General features: G+C 35.4%; 1 protein-coding gene across 3 annotated transcripts in view; it reads left to right on the forward strand.

Moving 5' to 3' along the window:
• The first annotated feature begins 2,646 nt into the window (after nt 1-2,646).
• Nucleotides 2,647-15,411, forward strand: part of LOC142324174 (putative inorganic phosphate cotransporter) — an 87,225-nt gene continuing 74,460 nt past the window's right edge. For all 3 annotated transcript variants that reach the window (XM_075364907.1, XM_075364908.1, XM_075364909.1), the window contains exon 1: nt 2,647-2,796. The gene's annotated coding sequence lies outside the window, so the exon portion shown is untranslated. The remainder of the gene's footprint in view (nt 2,797-15,411) is intronic.

A 15,411-nucleotide genomic window follows, 5' to 3' on the forward strand; every position in this document is an offset into this window, starting at 1 on the left:
ATCCTCCTCAACTTCCTCTTCTTCCTCTATAACACCATTTTCTAATTTATTTCCTCCGTATAACTCTTCAATATATTCCACCCATCTTTCGACTTTACCTTTCGTATTATATATTGGTGTACCATCTTTGTTTAACACATTATTAGATTTTAATTTATATACCAGGAAAGTTTCCTTAACTTTCCTGTATACTCCGTCTATTTTACCAATGTTTATTTCTCTTTCCACTTCTGAACACTTTAATCCACGCTTCTTTCGCTAGTTTGCACTTCCTGTTTATAGCATTTCTTAGTTGTCGGTAGTTCCTTTTACTTTCTTCATCATTAGCATTCTTATATTTTCTACGTTCTTCCATCAGCTGCAATATATCATCTGAAAACCAAGGTTTTCTACTAGTTCTCTTTGTTCCGCCTAAGTTCGCTTCTGCTGATTTAATAATTTCCTTTTTAACATTCTCCCATTCTTCTACATTTTCTACCTTATCTTTTTCACTCAGACCTCTTGCGATGTCCTCTTCAAAGATATTCTTTACCTCCTCTTCCTCAAGGTTCTCTAAATTCCACCGATTCATCTGAAACCTTTTCTTAAGCTTTTTAAACCCCAATCTACATTTCATTATCACCAAATTATGGTCGCTATCAATGTCTGCTCCAGGGTAAGTTTTGCAGTCAACGAGTTGATTTCTAAATCTTTGCTTGACCATGATATAATCTACCTGATACCTTGCAGTATCACCTCGCTTTTTCCATGTGTATATTCTTCTGTTATGATTTTTAAATTGGGTGTTGGCAATTACTAAATTATAGTTCGTGCAAAACTCTATAAGTCGGTCCCCTTTTCATTCCTTTTGCCCAGCCCGTATTCACTAACTGTATTTCCTTCCTTGCCTTTTCCAATGCTTGCATTCCAATCTCCAACTATTACAAAATTTTCATTCCCTTTTATGTGTTTAATTGCTTCGTCAATTTCTTCGTAGACACACTCTACCACATCATCATCATGGGCGCTTGTAGGCATATAGACGTTAACAATTGTTGTCGGTTTAGGTTTTGATTTTATCCTTATTACAATGATTGCTGTGTATTTTGATTTACTTCATTCTTCTCTATCTTTTTGTTCATTACGAAACCTACTCCTGCCTGCCCATATTTGAAGCTGAGTTAATTATTCTGAAATCACCACCTGACTAAAAGCCGTTTTCCCACTGAACCTCGCTAATTCCTACTACATCTTCATTTATCCTATCCATTTCTCTTTTTAAATTTTCTAACCTACCAACCTTTTATAGACTTTTAACACTGCTCGCTCCGACTCGTAAAATATGATTTTTTAATTTTCTGGTGACCTCTTCCTTAGTAGTTCCCACCCGGAGATCCGAACGGGGGACTAGTTTACCTCCGGAATAATTCACCAAGGAAGGCGTCTCCATCTTTGTTATATGAAAATGCAGAGAGTTACATTTTCTTGGAAAAAAAGCAGCTTTAGTTTTCCATTGCTTTCAGCTGCGCAATACTCAGAGGACTGAGTGATGTTGATATGGCCGTTTAAGTCGTCCTTAACAACTACAGAAAGTACTGCCGCCCTCTTTCAGGAATCATTCCTTAGTCTGGCTCTCAACAGATAACTCTCCGATATGGTTACACCTTCGGTCCAGCTACTCTATATCAGTGAGCAGTCAAGCCCCTTCACCATCGGCAAGGTCTCATGATTCATAGAGGGAGTTTTATATTACTTGTACTATAACATAAAAATTATTTCCCAGCGATCGAACGTTGATGCGCGTGGTGGGCGGAGAGAAACTTCGATTCGTCGGTTGACAAACTAGCCGAGGACGGCAAGTCGAAATTTATCTCCCCCCCCCCCCCCCCCACAACACGAGAATAAGAATTTAACAGGGCATTTAATAAGCAATAACAAATTTATTTGTTGTTCAACTGACATCGTGTAGAGCTTGGAATTTTTGTTTTTTAAACGTTCTACAACTTTTATTTTATAAAATATTTTTGTAAAACGTCTAGTTTTTCTTTAAAACGAAAAACTATTTTCCACTAACTTTGGACGCCATTTTGAAAATGATGCGGAAAAAATTAGAGGATGGAAAAGTAGTTTATTAAATTTTACTGAATGTTTCCTATTTTTTACATGTCTTGTATAACGGAAGTTAATTTTGGCAAAAAAAGAAAAAAAACGAGGTATTTTCGATAATTGGCCTACCGGGGCTGTTTATATACTATGTTGATTAGGTCTGGCCCCTGCGTGAGTAGAGGGGAAGATTTTTTAGCGGGTAAGAGTCCCGCACTTGCCGTCAGAACGTTCCTGACAAAGCTTTTTCCTTCACCTACGAGAAAAAAAACACGAAATTTTTCAAGATTTACTTTTGTTTCATTTCTAATTTGCAAATAAAGATAAAGAAATAATTCGTAATGAAAAATTATCGTGTATTATGAAAATAATAAATGAAGACTTAGTTTTCTTTATTTTTGTAGTGATATTAATGAAGTTATAAAGTGTTGTTTTCATTTTAACCTTGAGTTTAACGCTACCTTTTATTTTGCTGAGATTATCTATTTGTTGCTAAATAATATATATATATACACATTAATTTATTTCACGTGGTTTTCTTTCTCAACTAGTTTGCATTGAGTAGCGCTGCTGTTCGTCAGTCGTGTAATAACTGCGAACGAATCAACATCCAGTCTTCCTAAAAGAAATATGGATTTTAACTCTTTATTCATCAATGTATTTGTGATTTAAATATTAAAATCATTTTACGCTGTTGTGCTACGTTCTTTAAAGGTAAGAAACTGTTTTTTAATTTTCAAAAAACATTATTAATATTTAAAGACCGTGTTTTAATAATTAAAAAACAAAATTAAACAGTCGATCTTATTATATTATTATTATATACGAATAACAAGTATTTTCTTTGCGTTTCTAGAAACAAACATTTCACGTTTCCTTTTATTTTTTATTATTTATTTATTTATGAAGTAATGATTTATTTTATCCATTTTAGGTAGATTTGATAAGAAAGCTACCTATTGTAACGGGTACCGTGATTCGATTTACGGAAAATTTCGATATCTTCGTTTTTCACATTCCCCAGACCCTAAAACCACCGTCAGTTCAAATGTTTATGTATATTTCACTTTCTTGTGGAGACGATAACCGCCGTAATTTTTCGCCAATCATTTTTAAATCGATACGTAAAATAATATAACGATCCAAAATATAACGATACGAAATATATAACGATCCAAAAATCTAGGTCGAGTTCGTTAATGAGAAAAATCTGACCGTGGGAATGGTTTTTTCGGAAAAAAAACACAAAATATCGCTATAACTTTTTTATTAAATAAAATAGCGAATTCGTTTAGAATTCTTTCTATTCTCAGCATAAGGGTGTAAAACTTATTTAAGTACGGTTTTTTTATATAACGAACCATCGGCCCAGGGGTAAAAAAATGGGGTTTTGAATAAAAAAAATCATATCTCCCTTCATAGGCGCAGCATCGAATCGGTTTAAAGTGGACATTAGTCCGCTAAATATTACCTAAAATATTTGTAAGGAATAATGTTTTATATGACCAACCCTTACGCCAAGGGATGACCAAAAGCCAAAAAAACTATCTGTATAACTTTCTTATTAAATAAAATAACGAGTTCTTTTAAAATTTTTACTATTCTTTGGATAAGGGCCTAAAACAAGGAAAGAGTTTTGATATAAACAACCGTTTTTCCAGGGGGGATGGAAAAATGGGGTTTCGTAGACAAAAAATCATACTTCCCTTAATAGGCGCAGTATCGAATGGTTTTAAATCGGGAGTTATTCCTGTAAACATTACCTAAAAGTTTTGTTTGTGACGATTTTTGATATGACCAACTCTCACGGCAAGGGATGACCAAATTGTAAGAAGATGGGGCTTGTCGTACGCTAAACGTGCAACCGTTGTCGTATCGAGTAAACGTGAAGTTTTTCTTCGCTTTAAGGTGGAAATCTTTTTTATCCCCTACTGGTGAAATCTACTTCCACCGGCGTGCCGAAAGGGATTTTTTTACGTATTTATTTTACCATCTAAGCCTAATGTTCAACATAATAAAAGATTTTAATGATTTGAAATAATCGATGATAACTTAATGCGGTAGCGACGATGATTTTTTTCCTTTTCTCTTAGAAACGGATAAATTAGAAATATAATCAAATCAAACGTAACTGTTTTTTTATAACCTCCGGGAGTACCGTTAGATATTGCTACAGAGGATGAGATGAATGATTCTGAGCGTGTGTGAAAATGTCACGCTTGACCGGGATTCGAACCCGGGACCTTCCGATGAAAGGCCGAGACGCTGCTACTTACATCACAGAGGCCGGCCGATCGAAAGTAACCTACGCTTGCTAACCTTGACTAATTAATTAACGGCTGTTTTGATTAAATAAATGATAATCGAGTAATTATCCCCCCCTCGCTACCCACAACTTTTTTCGCGTTTTTCACATAAAAATTGCTTAAAATTGATAAATAAAAAATACATTACAGAAAAATTACTATCGTGCTCTTTTGTACCGGTCGTTATTTTAAATATTAACAATACAGTTATAGAACTTTCCCGTCACGCGGATTTTTTCTAATGATATAACTTAATTTAAAAAATCCCTTTTGGCACCCCGGAACGCGGAGGTAGATTCTACCGATTCTAAATTGGGGATAAAAAAGATTTCCAGCTTAAAGTTAAGAAAAACTTCAAATTCACTCGATACGACAACGGTTGCGTGTTTAGCGTATGACAAATCCCATCTTCTTACAATTTGGTCATCCCTTTCCGTAAGGGTTGGTCATATCAAACATTGTTTCAGACAAAGGATTTAGTTAATGTTTAGAGGACTAACGACCACTTTAAACCGATCCCATACTGTACGTATTAAGGGAGGTATGATTTTTTTGTCTTAAACCCCATTTTTTCTACCCTCTGAGCCAATAAGGGTTGGTGATATGATCACCGACCATTTATAACCGTATCAATTTCAAAGTGATTGGCGCAAAATTATGGAAGTTATCGTGCCCACAAGAAAGTGAAATATATATAAACGTATGTATAAACTGACGATGGTTTTAGGGTCTGGGGCGTGTGAAACGCGAAAGATATGTCGAAATTTTGCGGAAGTCGAATCGTGATACCCGTTACAATAGGTAGCTTTCTTACCAAATCTACCTAATATGTCAGTGCTGCACTAGTGCTCCTTGTGGTGACAACGGACCCTTTATTCACTTTTTTCTTAGTCTTTATAGATTATCACTCTTTTAATAAATTCTCACCTTTTTGTTACTCGTTAGATCAGGTTGGCATCACTGCTAAATTCTCACTTTTTTGTTATTCGTCGATTTTGGTCGGCATCCTTGCCAAATTCTCACTTTTTTTATTACTCTTATTATTTTAATCGGTCTAATATTGTATTGTTAGTCGGTCTTGTTCCATCCTTCAGAGACTCACCGTATGTATTACGAATATGTAATTAATTAATACGATAATATTATATATAAGAATTACAAGTTCAAAGATTATAATAAAAATAATTTATATTATCAACGGCTTTTTATTTTTTTGAATGAACCACCGAATAATTTTCTTTTTTTTAACCTCCAGGACCTCGTTAGATAATATTTCAGGGGATAATTAATATTAATGACGATTTTTTTAGCGTGTGAAAATGCCATACCTGACCGAGATTCGATCCCAGGACCTTTGGATAAAAGGCCAAGACGCTACCACTTGCATCACGGAGGCCGAGAATAGTAAAATATTTAGAATAATTAAACCTAACCGGGATATTGAAGCAAGGCAGCAATTATTCGACATTTTTGTTCATCAGAATATATTGATATTTTTTCAGATGATTAATTTATAAATAATAAATAAATGAATTTAATATATATTTAAGCTTACAGCTCTCGTATTGAGTGAATTTTCATACGGATATTACGGATCTTGATGAAAATTTTGAGAATGTGCAATCTTTAAAAAATTCCTAAACCGCCGATCTAAACCAAATTTAAATGGGAAAATTTGCTGATATCTTTTCGCTTTTCCTCGATAATTTTTCATCAAAAAAAAAAAAACATGTTTCCACAAGAGAAAATCAATTTTGGATACCTAATAATAGCATTCTGAGACGCCGTCCGTAGTGCCTAGCTGTGGAGGCGTGCCGTACGCACGCCCCGCAAATAGTAATTACAAATATAATGCAAGCAAACATAATCTACGATCGCTTCGCTCACTAACCTTGAGTAATTAACAGTATATTTTGATTATCTAACTAATAAATAATTGCAATAATTACTCATTTATCATTTATTTAATCAAAATATTACGGTTAATAAATTAACGTTAGCGAGCGAATCGACTGTAGTTTACGTTTGGTTAGATTATATTTATAATTTCTCTACAAATACCTCCAAATACTGATTGATTTGGAAGAATTTTGCGTCTATTATACTTTCTTTTTGAAAATTAGGACTCGTTTATTTCTTTGGAACACCTACGTTTTTTTGGGGTTTTTAATGAATGATCAGAGCACACACCTCTCTCTGGTATATTTTCCAATCTGTTATTGCTTAACTTGATATGTACCTACGATCGCTTCGCTCGCTAACTTGATTAATATGTTAATATATTTAAAATAACCGGTATAAAACAGCATGTTAGTGTGTTTTCTCTAATGTTTTATTAATCAGTTATTATAAAATACGCTATATTAAGAAATTTTTATGTGAAAAAATGAGAAAAAAGAGGGGGAGTTTAAAACGAAGGGAAGGGAATTAATAATTCGATGCGTGCGGATGATTATGATTATTAAAAGAAGTGCGCCCGTCAAATTTAATTCCGTGAAAAATTCAATGATTACTTGAATTTTTAACTAGAATAATTTTACAAATAAAAGTTCGTCAAATAATTCGTAGATTTTGATGAAAATACGAAGTCTGTAAATAAAGTAATTAGACTGGTTCACAAAAACTTTTTATTTACTATCCAATTACACATGGACTCTATCACTTTGGGAAGCCACACAACGCTTCAAACGGGTTTCCTACTCTTCATAGCAATTTTAGGACTCAGAAACCGGAATATCCTTCAGATGGTCGGTTACATTTTTTTTTTTGTTTACTACTGTTCCAAAATGGTGTCCTTTGATATGTTTTTTTTAACTTCGGTAATAGGAAAACGTCACAGGGACTCAAGTCAGGTGAATAAGGTGGTTGAGGAACTACAGGAATGTTTTGCTTTGCCAAAAACTCATTAATTGAGAGTGCAGTGTGACAAGGTGCAGCATCCAGTTGTCTTTGATGGCTGGTCTCCCGCGGGCAATTCTTTTCTGCATTCTTTCAAGAATTTCTCAGTCTATCCTTTAGGTAAAAACTCCTTATGAACAATGCCGTTACTATCAAAGAAACAAATTAACGCGATATTGATTTTCGCATTTTTGCTTTTCTGGAACATGGTGAATTTGAAGTGCCCACGCCTTGCTCTGGCGTTTTGTTTCTGGGTTATATTCAAATATCCAACATCATGACATTTTTTAGAAAATCAGAATCAATCTCAATTCGCCCTACAAGATCGCGGCACTTTTTTTTTCTGTTCAACCATGAGATTTTTTGAGACCAATTTCAATTGTTCTGCAGTCATTCTGACAGTTAATCGTCGGTCGTACCGTATCAAGTTTCTGATTCGCTCAACATTGTCGTTACTTTTGGTTTTAACGGTCTTCCACAGAGAGCGTGAACCGTCTACAACTGATTCCCTGCAAGTTGAAAATGCTTTAAACCACCTAAAAACTTGAGCTCGTGACAGAGCGTCATCTCCATACGCCCTTTTCAATTTTTAAAGTGGTTTCAGTGGTATTCTCACCCAGTTTAACACATAACTTGATTGCTCATAATTCGTATCACTCATTTTTGTAACGCACAACAAAAACTTGTTTCACGAAAAGTTTGTTTACGTCCCGTATGGCAACAGTAGACTAAAAATATTAATACCTAATATAAATCAGCCGTTGATATAACCATATGTTTACAAGTAACTTTACAGTGTTGCCACTTTGGCTGCCAAAAAAAAAAAATTAGTCTCATTACTTTATTTACAGATCTCGTAATAGGTAAGCTTTAAATCACTGTATATATTTTAATATTCACAAGTTCTTGGCATTGTATCTATTGGAACACATTGACGCGTATTTTGTTTTATGGATGCTCTTTTAAAAATTTGTACATGAAATTTTTATAAATATGGAGTGTACAGAAATTGGATGTAAGTTGTACGGTAGAATTTTTAAAAGATAAATAAATCATGAATAACCTGTTATATCGTTTAAATTTCCAGGTTAAATCAATGAAACCGGTTTTATATAAGTGTTATAATGTAATTTTTGTACAATAAAATAAGATAAAAGTGAAATTGAATTCAATAAAAAAGTTAAAAAAAATAAATCGGAATAATTTTAACGTTTAATTTTTAAATCCTTACATAAAAAAGTAGCTTAGATTTTAATTTTTAAATCCCTTTACGTAAAAACGTATCATAGATTTAAATTAAAACACATGACCATTTAATTTTTAAAATGACTTTAAATAACATAGCCAACCTTTAAATTATTTTCAATTATCCTTTTTAGATAGATTTCATAAGAAAGCTACCTATTGTAATGGGCATCACGATTCGACTTCCGGAAAATTTCCACATATCTTCGCGTTTCACATTTCCCAGACCCCAAAACTATCGTCAGTATAAAAGCTTATATATATTTCATTTTCTTGTGGGCATGATAACTGCCGTAATTTTACGCCAATCACTTTCAAATTGATACGTAAAATATAACGACTCAAAATCTCGATCTAGTTTGTTAATGGAAAAAATCGGATCGTGGGGTAGTAAATGGGGAGGCTTTTTCGAAAACACAAAATATCGCTATAACTTTCTTATTAAGTAAAATATCGAATTCGTTTAAAGTTCCTACTATTCTTCGTATAAGGACCTAAAATTGATGTAAATAAAGTTTTTTGATATCACCAACCATTGGCCCAGGAAAAAATGGGGTTTCGAAGACAAAAATTCCTCTCTTAATAGGCACAGTATCGAATCGGTTAAAAATGGTCGTTACTCCTCTAAACATTACCTAAAGTTTTTGTGTGAAACAATTTTTTACATGACCAACCCTTACGGCAAGGGATGACCAAAATGGTGGTGGAATTGTAAGAAGATGGGGCTTGTCGTATGTTAAACATTAAACCGTTTTCGTATTGAATAAATTTGAAGTTTTTCTTAACTTTAAGGTGCAAATCTTTTTTAGCCCCTACTTAGCACCCTTCCGGCATGCCGAAAGGGATTTTTTTTCAATTAGAAATATAGAAAATTTAATTTTCAGAAGATTCATGTAAATTACTTAAGAAAAAACTGAATACAGGATACTGACATTTAACTTTATGAAATAAGACAGACTGAAATTTTGAAAAAAATATTAACATGAAATAACTAATTTTGTCCACAGGCTGGAAATAACTTTTAATATAAAATGTAATTTTACTTTGAAAATGACGGAAAAATGATATTAGAAATTCATGAAGGTGTTATAATTACCTTGAAATTTACTGGAAATGGCCCCCGTTTTATTCAATACATGGTTTCGCTCGACGAAGCCGTTCTTTTCTAGTGCGGCTCGTAACATTAGGAGTATTCTCAATAGGTTCTGCAGCTTCTATTATGCAATTCCTTAGTTCATCTTCAGTAGCAGCTCGCTGTAGGCACTGTGAAACTGCAACACTCTGTATTTCCACTTGATATTATCGATAAAATGTCATATAATGAGTCCTTTTTTCTTTCAATTTTTCTTTATGAATGTGCAATATATAATCCTTAAGCTTAATGACAGTAGCCATCTCCAAGTTTATGAAAAAGATACAAAAATGAAACTGTGCGCTTCACACTTCCAGCGGCGTGATGTTTGGCTGTTTTATGCATGCGCATATAGGAAGCTGCACGCGAGGCTGCGAGAGAGAGAGAGAGAGAGAGAGAGAGAGAGAGAGAACTGTCGTTCCCGTAGTTCCGACCCTGGCGTCCTAGTGGAAGGTAGTTTTTTTTTACTCCGCGTGTGTACGGAACGTTCCTTGTTCGTTCCCTTTTCTAGTTTATTCGGTGAAAAGGTAATTGTTTTAGTTGTTTTTTCAGTAGTGATCTGAAGATGGCGGAAAGCAACGGTTTTTTGATTGGCAAATATGTCCAAAAACAGACTGGAAGGGCGAAAGAGAAGGGAACTAGTAAAAACTAATTACGTATTTGTTTCTGTTTACATAGAAATTTAAATTAAGCACCGCTGGACTACAGTGTTTTTAAGGGGACATTTTATTAAGTTATTATCTAATAATACTAAAAAATATTTTTTCTGTATTGATATTTAATTATTTATTCGGTTAAACCGAATACGGTTTACCGTGTACCATATTCTTGAACGTGATAAAGTATAGAATTAGATTATTATCCTGTTTCCAGCTATTCTATTTGATTCATTTTTTCGGTTTTTCTTATTTTACAGTAAACTTTAACCATGGCCATGAAAAGACTCAGAAAAAAATTTTCTGGAACAACACCCCCCACTAATTTTAGCTACGAGTCGCCCCACTGTTCCTGTGTTTAATCTCTTTGTGTTTTGAATAAACGATTGACTTTTTCGAACCCCATAGTTAAACGTCTGATATCGTGAATTTGGGAGATCGTGACTAATTCATTGAACCGTTTCGACTAATCGATTGTCTACCATATATATTATTTAAATAATCGCCATTATTCGGAATACGAGAAGTATCACCGTCGTACATAAACAGCATTTTTAACATATTTTCATAAGAAATATCTTCTAAGAGTACGGGCAGGTGTATTTCCAAAACGTTAAATTACTCTTCTCCTGTAAGCTTCCATGGCAAGAAAATTGGACCGATAAAATTATCACCTAAAACACCAAATCGTACATTAATTGAAAATTTATGCTTGAAATATCTTGTTGTAGTCTCATTTGGGTTTTAATTCAGCCAAATAAAGGACGTTATCCCACCGGATTGGTCTAGTGGTGAACGCGTCTTCCCAAATCAACTGATTTGGAAATCAAGATTTCCAGCGTTGAAGTCCTAGAAAAGACAGTTAATTTTATACAGAATTGAATACTAGATCGTGGATACCGGTGTTCTTTGGTGGTTCGGATTCAATTAAATACACATCTGAGGAACGGTCGACCTGAGACTGTACAAGACTATGCTTCATTTACACTCATACATATACCATCCTCTGAAGTAATACCTGAACGGTAATTTCCGAGGCTAAACAGGAAAAAAAATAAAGAATTACGAAAATTTGCTATTCCATTTCTTGTGAAGCATGATTCATCGGTTATCAGAATACGACAAAGGAAATTACGATTTCGTACCCGATTTTTAGTTAACCATCGGCAGAATATCTTCGATTTATTACGATCTTATACACGCGTTCCATGGAACGAGTACAACTCTGCCTCATGAAGTTCCCGGCATAAGCTTCATTGTGAAATATTTAAATTCCGTAATACCCGTCTGCTTTTTATAATCGGCGATAATTGTACAACATTTATTATTGCTTGCTCATTATTACGGTTTCTCTCGCTTCATTGATGACCAGTATCTACTCGTTTCGGTGTGCAAAGTCGTCTCTTCACAGCTTCAAAGTTTTTTCGATCGGTTGTTTTTCAACGCGGATACGTATAACGATATTCTTGAACAATAGCCAAAACATTTACGTTTAGTTTATCGCAAATCTTTGTTTCTTAAACTTTTTCGCCTACTGCCTACATTGAGATTGGTTGGTTGATTTGCTTGGAATTTCTCCCGCCACCACCCTATTTGGTCGCACTAAAGCATAAGACCGAATGCCTGTGCCACAAGCGGCTACTGAGCCACGAAACAGTTTAGCGACCAGTGTCCTAAATAACTCCAACAGCTAACCTGTAAGCATGGTATTATACACGACTCGCTTGCGTGTCCCCCCGACCCTTTGTCATATATCAGTAAATTGGGTAGGCGCACCTCGTCAACTACTACAAAATATATGATTATCAATAATTAATTTGTTTTGTCAAAGCCAGAAATTCGCTGATACGTCTAGGCCAGCAAGTACCTGTCCAGCATTAAAGCGCTTGGAGCCTTAATCTGGCTGGTAGCTAGCCATATCCCTCGGTTAGCTTCCTACAGCAGCGCGGTAGGAATCTTTTCCCTTAGGTAAACTACTGATGTCGGTTGAACAAAGCAACCGCATCAAGGAACTCCCACACGGTCCGACAGTGCGGCTCACGCCAAATTGACTCGCCGCTTGTAAGTGGCCAATTTTCCCCTTGACCTCTAAATTTCAGGGTGGCCTGAGTTCTGCCCCCCATCCCAAGAGCTGGGCAGCCGAACATCATGTGTTCGTTCGATTGGACCTCCCCGCAGATGCACAGCTGGCAGCTGCCAGGCGGAACCGAAACAAATATCGGTTTAAATTTACACGGTTGGAGAGCACTCGGGCTCCCGTTGCCCTTAAAAACGAAGGAGAGATATACCATCCCCCCGCAGATCCTGTATAAATCTGTACAAGGATCTTCCCTTAGTCGTGGCGTGCCATTCTTGCTGCCATGCTTCCATCACGAGGCTGTAAAGCCTCCTGCGTAGGCGGCAGATAGGCAACTGTTCGAAATTTAGAACCGGTGCATTGAAATCATCGTTCTGCTCCGATACAGGCCCGGCGCGAAACCGCATCCCAAATACCTCGGCCTCTTTACCTCTTCACAATTTCCACATGGCCGCCTGAACTTTCACCACTAAATCGATTGGGAGAGCCTTTTCCAATACGGTGGTAGCCTGGTATGACGTAGTTTTAAAAACAAAAGTGCATACAATTAAGGCTCTGCACTGGGCACTCCTTCAATTTTGAATAAATACTCGATTTCTTTCCAACCTATGCGGCCAAACGGACGCCGCGTAAGAGGTCATATCTTCAAAGACACTTCGTTAGACCATGTACAAATGACGGCCCGACAGCTCGTAATCCTTTCGAGCAATCCTGCTAAGCTTGTGCATCACAGAGACGGCGTCCGCCGCTACTTGCCTAATTTGGTTGCTAAACAGCAACTTCTCATCGATCAAAATACCTAGGTACTTATGAACTCTAACTCGGCTGATTATACAGCCTTTGTACTTAATGTGGGTGTTACGACTGTACGATAATTTGTCTGCACCCTTGAGAAGCATAAACTTCGTCTTGGGCACAGAAATCCTTAAATTTCGATTGTCCACCCAGCCCTCTGCGGTTGACAAGGCTGCCTGCGCTCGGTCTTTTTAGCTGCGGTCATGAATTACCACAAACTAACAGGAGACATCATCGGCGAAAGCCTCGGCTGTTACCCCTTCCGGGAATATCAGTCTCAAAAATCATCGAATACCAGGTTCCACAGCAAGGGACCGAGAACGGAGCCCTGCGGGCTTCCCCTGGCCCGCATTGAGAATCAAAAGTTTTCTAGCGTCCCCCAAAATTGTTAAATTTATAATCTGTTAAAAATAATAATTTCAATTGCTGTTTTTAAAATGCGCTCATAAAAACAGCAATTAATGCTTTTAAACGTGCCATATCCTATTTCTGAGTTAAGACTTTCATTTTAAATGAGAACACGCATATGTAAAAATATACGGAAGTATTTATATTAAAATTCCTTTCAAAAAGATTATAATTTTATTTATATAGTTATATAACAAAAGTAGTGATATATTCAATCGATTTTGTGTTAAGCTGAGAGCGGTTGATACATGTTGCAGTCTCAATCTTTAAACATTTCAATATCTCCGCGCAAAATGAACAAAACCCAAAAATACATCGTTACATTAAAAACCTCACAATTTTTCATTAAAACCCTTTAATTTCCATATTTATTTTTTCAATACGTTAGTTAGATCGGGAGATACGTAGCATTAAAGACAAAAGTGACCTTTTTTATTTAAAGTGGAATATTTCGGCACTGAAAAATCGTAGAGAGGCATATAAAGAAATAAATTAAAGCTCAAGTCTTAAGCTTTTAAACGATTTTAATGCAGTTAACTATAAAAAATTTCGTTTCCCCCATGCGCTCGATCAAACACGAAGAAAAAGTTTAAAACTTAAAAACTTTTTTTTCTCTCGGATTTGTTTTTCAATTTGATGCTTTTTTAAATCTGAAGTATACTATCAAAAAGTAGAGTATTCAAATTTTAATTATTTTTTTTAATTCGTCTCTCTAAGCCTCTTGGTTGCAAAGTTAAAGTAGTTTGAATACGATCATTTTTTATCATAAAATATCCGTGTCCCTTTAATTTTAGTGAAATATCAGGAAAACATAATTTATGCCTTTTTGTTTAATCAGCCATCGTCTTCCTAGATCGCCTGAACACCCCCAATTTTCTGTGGACCTTCTACCGCCCCCCCTGAAGGCCTCCAGCGCCCACAATGAGGCGTTATCGCCTATTTTGAGAACAAATACTTTTCAAATTAATTCATATTTGTATCCTCTTCTATTATGTATTAAGGAAATTTTATTAAATTTTGTAAAAAATGTTTTTAAATTGTTCAAAAAATCTCACAGATACCTTAATATAATACAAAAAATTCCTTTCGGCATCCCGAAGGCGGGAGGTAGATTTCACCGGTGCTGAGAAGGGAATAAAAAAGATTAACACCTTAACGTTAAGAAAAACTTCAAATTTGCTCAATACGACAACGGCTGCATGTTTAACAAACGACAAGCCCCGTCTTCTTACAATTTGGTCGTCCCTTACCGTAAGGGTTGGTCATATCGAAAATTGTTTCTAGGTAATGTTTAGAGGACTAACCACCGCTTTAAACCGATTCGATACTGTGCCTATTAAGGGAGGTATGATTCATTTTTGTCTTCAAAACTCCAATTTTTTCACCCCCTGGCCAAATGGTTGGTGATAAATCAAAAAACTTAACTATAATAAGTTTTAGGCCCTTATCCAAAGAATAGTAGGAATTTTATACTTTACTTAATAAGAAAATTATAGCGATATTTTGTTTTTTCGAAAATATTCCCCCCCCCCCATTTCTACCCCGATGGTTTGATTTTGCCCATTAATAAAGTCGACCTAAATTTTAGGTCGTTATATTTTATGTATTAATTTGAAAGTGATTAGCGCAAAATTACGGCAGTTATCGCGTCCACAAGAAAGTGAAATATATATATATATATATATATATATATATATATATTTGAACTTACTGTGGTTTTGGGGTCTGGGGGGAGTGAAACGCGAAGATATTTCGAAATTAACCGGAAGTCGAAACATGAAACCCATTACAATAGCTAGCTTTCTTATGAAA

This window comes from Lycorma delicatula, chromosome 4 (assembly GCF_047948215.1).
Source record: "Lycorma delicatula isolate Av1 chromosome 4, ASM4794821v1, whole genome shotgun sequence".
NCBI classification, from domain to species: domain Eukaryota; kingdom Metazoa; phylum Arthropoda; class Insecta; order Hemiptera; family Fulgoridae; genus Lycorma; species Lycorma delicatula.